This window comes from Mus caroli, chromosome 2, assembly GCF_900094665.2.
Source record: "Mus caroli chromosome 2, CAROLI_EIJ_v1.1, whole genome shotgun sequence".
Classification (NCBI taxonomy): Eukaryota; Metazoa; Chordata; class Mammalia; order Rodentia; family Muridae; genus Mus; species Mus caroli.
Window position 1 is genome coordinate 131233503 of NC_034571.1, and position 6653 is coordinate 131240155.

Here is a 6653-nt window from a genome sequence, read left to right on the forward strand (position 1 = left end):
AAGAAGAAGAAGAAGAAGAAGAAGAAGAAGAAGAAGAGCTGGCCATATCCCTTGGCTGGGCATGACCATGAGATAGTGGGTCCCACCCCAAATCTATTTGGGGATGGCTTTGGGAGAGGGAGTCATGACCTACTCATCTCCACTCCTGTCCTTTGCTTTATTACAGGTGGACAAGCTGGCTCTGAAGTCATAAGAGAGGGAGAGATGGCCCCACTTGTCACTGGCTGTAGTTCTCAAGAGAGTGAGTCCTGCTTCTTGTCTGGGCAGCACAGAAGAGCTGGCACTGGTGGCAAAGGTAAAGGTGAGCCAGAGCTGAGAGCATGAGAGCAGGGGAGCTGACCCTGTGCCTGGTTGTATTTTGTATTGGGAGAATTAGACAGCCAGGGAGAGCTAGAAAGCTAGTCCTGGTGGTGTGGGTTCAGGAGAGCTGTTGGATTGACCAACTCGGCTATATGCCAGTGCCAGATTCAGGACTTTGAGTTGGTCTATCCCAACATCTACTCCATCCATGATCTTCTGGAGAGTGTGGAAGGGCTGGCCCTACAGATCCAAAGGTGCAGATTCTCCATGGCACAGGACAACAGCAGGGTATCTGAGAAGAGTATCTATGAGGATCTAGTATTGATAGTGCAGCAGAACCCAGAGGCCTCAAACCAGACCAGTGACTCATTGCAATGAACATCTACATGTAAAGATGTGTGGACAAAAGAGTATACTGTGTGACACACCATGACATGGGATAGCTTTCATGACAAGATTTTAAAATTTATTTTATTTTATTTTTTTTTGGGGGGGGTGCAAGGGTGTAGAGTGTATATGAAGGAACAGAAAGATGAGTGGGATTGGGGTATGAAATTCACAAAGAATCAATAAAAAGGTAAAAAAAGAAAGCTGCAGAAGGCAATCCAAACACTTACATGCTCAAGTAATTCTATTAGAATAAGAAAAAGAAATAATTAAAATATATATTAGTATTATTAATATGTAAAATCACATGCAACACATTTTTTTATAAAAGTTAAAATACTTATAGGATGAACCCAAAATTTATTTGTTGAAGTCTTGCCTGTTCCTTGTGTTATGTTATTATAAGGTATTGGGGAAAAATTAGGTCTAGAAGGTGAGCCATTCAAAATGACCAAAGTGTGGACACTGTGCACCTTCTTAGAATTGGGAACAAAACACCCAGGGAAGGAGTTACAGAGACAAAGTTCGTAGCTGTGATGAAAGGATGGACCATTTAGAGACTGCCGTATCCAGGGATCCATCCCATAATCAGCTTCTAAACGCTGACACCATTGCATACACTAGCAAGATTTTGCTGAAAGGACCCAAATATAGCTGTCTCTTGTGAGACGATGCTGGGGCCTAGCAAACACAGGAGTGGATGTTTACAGTCAGCTATTGGATGTATCACAGGGCTCCCAATGGAGAAGCTAGAGAAAGCACCCGAAGGAGCTAAAGGGATCTGCAACCCTATTGTTGGAACAACATGATGTACTAACCAGAACCCCGGAGCTCTTGTCTCTAGCTGCATATGTATCGAAAGATGGCCTAGTCGGCCATCAATGGAAAGAGAGGCCCATTGGACTTGCAAACTTTATATGCCCCAATAAAGGGGAATGCCAGGGCCAAAAGAATGGGAATGGGTGGGTAGGGAAGTGGGGGGTGCTATGGGGGACTTTTGGGATAGCATTGGAAATGTAATTGAGGAAAATATGTAATAAAAATATTAAAAATCAAAAAAAAATGGAATCAGTATCCTAAGTCGGAGAGCTAAGTAGCTTTCTTTACTACATGACAAGATAAACCAAGAATGGACAATTCACCCTTCATAAAATCCCCTCACCTGAACGAAGACCTATTCTGATTTGGGATTGCAGTTTCCAAGAGTGTGAGAAATAAATTCAAATGAACAAATTCGGTTGTTTATAGGATACACTGGCTACAGTATCTTATTAAAGTAAACTGATAGACTGAATGGACTAAGATAATTTATAAGAAATAAAAATAAAGTAGAAGCTACAATTGTTCCCCTCTGAAGAGTAACAGAGCTAAGCAAAGTCCTAATGAATTCTACTTATGCCCATGGATTAGTGCATTTCTCAAATGTTTTCAAAGATGCTTCTGTTTTCAACGGATGGTGACTGATTGCTCAGCCCTAAATGAGACATGGGTATCACTGCTCTGCCTTTGTGGGTGGGTGTCAGTGATCATTGTGAAAGAGGAATGGGAAAGTTTGACAGGTTTAGAGGGGATGGATGATGGCAATAAAGCCATGTTTTCCAGATGCAAAAGGGCAGTTACTCCTGCGAACTCACAGGAGTTGTAAGAACATGCACAATATCAGTGTAAGCTCCAGCCAGACAGAACCCCAGCATGGGAGTGAGAGGCATGCATGAAGTCCCACCATTAGCTAGGGAACTCCTGGCAATTGGTGGGTACTGGGAGAGGATAGAGTCAGTTTTCTTTAAATATATGGCCCCAGGTCATGTGAACATGCCACAGTACATGAACAAACACCTAAGACTGTATAGGCAGCACTAACTGGATTGAAACCATTTGTTTGTTTGTTTGTTTTTAATTGTGAACACAGATTTGCTTGCATATGGAATGTGACAGGACATACGAGGAGTTATGGGAGGCAGGTGAGTAGACTTAAAAAATACAATTCTCAAAGAAAAATATACATTAAAAGACCAGAACAATTTCAAATTAAATCAGAATTCAATTTATTAAACTAAATTGATAATGATTAAAAAAAAACATGTTTCATTAAACTCACAAAAAGATAGCACTACACTCCTATGATTATGGCCAAGTAAGAAATAGTGATGCTTTTAATTGATAGCAAACCAAAGTTCCCCCCAGTGCTATCATTAGGGAGCAGTAGGGAAAAAGACATCAGGCATCTATGTCTGTTACTTACTTATATCAAAGTTATATCAAGTTGTAAAGTTGCCTTAGGAAGATGTGATAAAGCCTGCATTGACCTGCACAGTGGCAGTAGCCCCAGTTTCACCTGTCGGCAAGTTTTGCTTTTAACTTTGCCTTGAATATTCCCATGTCTGACTTATAAAGATTTACCTTAAGGAGTTATTGAATAATTTAGTAATATTAAGTAATCTCTGCAAAGATGTCCAGTGTTGTGTCTTTTGCAAGATCTTCAGATAGATAGAAAATAACTCATAGTTAAATATTTAAAGAGTATATAGTATGAACATTTCATTAACTTTAACACAGTAAGGAAACTCAGGTTTTTGTAAGGTAGTGAGGCAAAAGAGGAAAGCAACATGGTTAGGCATATAGGTTAGGACAGAAGTATGGCTTGTCACATTGGCTTTAGACGGAAGAGGAGAGCAGAGTGGTTAGACATATAGATATCAGTTCATGGAATTAAGACTTAACCTATATGATGTGTAGACTTGGACAAGAGTTTGACATATCTACATATTTATATTCTCATTACAAAATAATTAAGTAGTAGTGAGAATAAAGGTACCTCAAATTCAAATCTGTACACAGACTGTCAGTAAATCACAAAGGATATTTTCAAAATTTGAAGCTACTTTTGAACACATCTTACAAGAGGAATGTATTATTTTAAAATTAAAAAGTCTGTCAAGTAAACAAAGTTATTGTGGAACAGAAGTGAGTTACAATATCGAAACAGGTAAATGTCAGTGGCAAAACTCAATATGGACCTTGTTCGCTCTGTACTGTTTCCCAAATGGTTTGTGAGGTGGGTATGGGAGGCTTATGTAGGAAGGTTTTATTAATCAGGGAGTAGACGGCTATTTTCAATCAAGTCTGAACACCTTCCAGCTTTCATGGGCCTGCAGGGAAGCAATCTAACTTCATTCCTGACTCATCTGCCTTGGTCACTTGACTCTGTGGCCCCAAGCAGCCTTCTTTCTCTCAGTAACTGCCCATTTCCCACACTTTTCCTGGTGCTCACAGCTTTCTTCAACACCATCCAACTTCCTTCATGAAAACTTCTGCCAGTCATTCCTGCAATGTCCTCATCTCTCTTTGTAGAACGTCCTTCTACATGGTGGTCATCTTGAATGATTTAGCATTTTACAGTGATGCTGTAAGTATGTTCTTATGCCAGCGTCTTTTGCATACTTCTGGGAGGGGCCACTTGTAGTTTTCAAATCAAGGCTTTGTGTCTGAGGGTGCTTTCACCTTCTGTTGTGATAGTGAGACAGGGTAACTGCGGAAAGAAAGATGAACCATGCTTGTATAGACTGAATTTGGTCTTAAGAGCCCAGAAGGGGGTGTGCCTAATTATGAACTCAGCTATTTGGGATGATAGGCTATAACCTACAGCAAATAGCTATTCTCCTTTCAGAACAATTGTGTGGCACAAACAAACATTAGGAGGGACATCGTAAAATCTGAGCTGAAACATGCCTATTCAAATCAGGGAAATCAAATTGCTGAAGGATATAATTGCACAGTGTGTATATCTGGGGGCTTGGTTTGCAGGCCTGGCAGGAGGATAATGATGGGAAACAAAATTCCCTCACCAAACAGTGTTTTCAGCAACGAAGACTCTAGTGTAAAAGATAATCTTAAACAACCCCAATATATAAGCAACTAAAAGTAGCATTTTTTGCCTAGATAAACATGTTTTCTTATTTTAAATCTACAATGATGCAATCACTGTCAAAGGACCTGCTCTCCTAAAAAAAAATAAAGCATCAAAATTATAGATTCTATTATACTTTAATAGCCACTTTGCTTGCTGGTTTCATGATTTGTTGTTTTGAGCTGCAAAATCATGAAAATTTTGATGCCGTACATTTAATGAACTTTAATGGCTACAAAATTGTGGGTTCTGTTGCTTTGCTGTTAAAAAGCCTGTCTTGCCATCGAGGTAGTTTTCAATCAAATTTGGAAATCTGAGAGAGTTGTCAAATGTTCCAGTTGCTATGCTCGCCAATTTTGATTATTCAGCAGCCACTTACAGCACAGTATCTGCAGTAATTTTAAGTATTTGAAAAGATCAGGAATATTAAACAATAACTTAACAAAGATTTGCATTCCACCAAGAGTTTTTATGTTTTGCCCTTACTCCCTCAAATTTTCTTTCAATGTTTACTAACATTAAAATACAGATATCTGAAACTCTATCAGCTCCAGCATCAAATACAACCACTCTTGAGAAATTGCTTATTATCTCTTCCAGATCCTTATGTTCTTGGTTTATCCATCATATTATGATGGAAATATCATTGCTCATGTATATTTCCTGACTATACAAATATTTTTGTTTGATTTATTGTTTTTTAAAACACTTTGTGCATAATGTATCACTTGCTTTCAGTTCAGAATTGTTTGATGGTCTATACATATGAAATATACATATTTGTTTATACTTATTTATTTTTTGTGTGTGTGTACATGTATATGTGTATGTGTGTGCATGCGTATGAGTGATGGATGTTGCGTGTGATAAATGGTTTGCATGTACCATGGCAGGTGTACAGCTGTAGAATAGAGCTTTGTAGCATGAGTTTCCTTTATTCAATCCATATGGAGTTATAAATGTATATTTTTCCACCCATATGAACATGTGTAAAACAATGGCATGTCCATTTCTCTGTAGTTGCTTATTTATGATTTTTCACATTCTGAAATGAGTACTCAATCACTAGTTCCTACTCACATGCCCATCATTACACTATAAAGTCTTTGGTTTTTCTCTTTCTCAATAGCCCTCAATTATGTTACACTCTTGTCTCTCACAATTGATGAGAGCCATTCATAGTTCATTGATAAGTTCAGTTTCGCTTCATAAAGGTTTGGGTGAGACACATTTTTCTTCTTATTCTTTATTTATTGTTCTATTTATGGAAATTATACACAAACTATTTTGTCTCATTATTTTGTATTACAATGTTTTTATTACTGATTTCCAGTAAGTTACTTTTCTACATCCCTTTCACATATTCTTAGAGATATAAAATAGTATCAATTACCCTTGTCTTAAAATAACACTATGAAAATGTCACTCAGGAAATGAAAAGTGACAATATATATCATAAAGAAGACATGTGAATAGTATGTGAATAGTATAGGAAGGAACATGACTTGATGTACCTTCATTGTCTCAATAAAATTAAAAGGACTGAAAATTTGGGAATGCTTAGACGTTTCCAAAGAAAGAGGCCGCACATGAACTTTAGTGATTTCAATTTGAATCTCAGAATTGGATAGAGGGAACTGACTCCAGAAACTCAAATCTGCCTCTATACACCTGCCATGGTACATCATATATAACACCTATCACACACACACATACATACATACATACATACATACATACATACATGCACGTGCATGCCCGTATGCATATGCGCGCGCGCGCGCACACACACACACACACACACACACACACACACACACTAAACAATTAACCAAGGAAGTAAATAAATTAATGAACTTTTTAAAAGACATCAAATTTAAAAGACTATTAGTATTATTATCACCTATGGAGGATGAGCATTTGATAAACTTCCTCTGTTTCAATAATCAGAGTATACAACAGTGTAGCAAATTGGAACACCATTGATCTTTCATTTCTCTCTTGGAAATACACTCAGAAATGATGAAACCAAGACTTTACCTATACTGCAAACATAAAG

The 6653-nt window shown here is 37.9% G+C and overlaps 1 long non-coding RNA gene across 3 annotated transcripts in view; it reads left to right on the plus strand.

Annotated features, from left to right (window-relative positions):
* LOC115030388 overlaps positions 1-2651 on the plus strand; it is a 45945-nt gene extending 43294 nt beyond the window's left edge. For 2 of the 3 annotated variants that reach the window (XR_003835984.1, XR_003835983.1), the window contains 2 exons: positions 167-301; positions 2597-2648. This is a non-coding gene — a long non-coding RNA (uncharacterized LOC115030388). Of the gene's footprint in view, positions 1-166; positions 302-2596 lie in introns of all 3 variants that reach the window. The other variant, XR_003835985.1, reaches the window with a different exon arrangement.
* The last annotated feature ends 4002 nt before the right edge of the window (positions 2652-6653 follow it).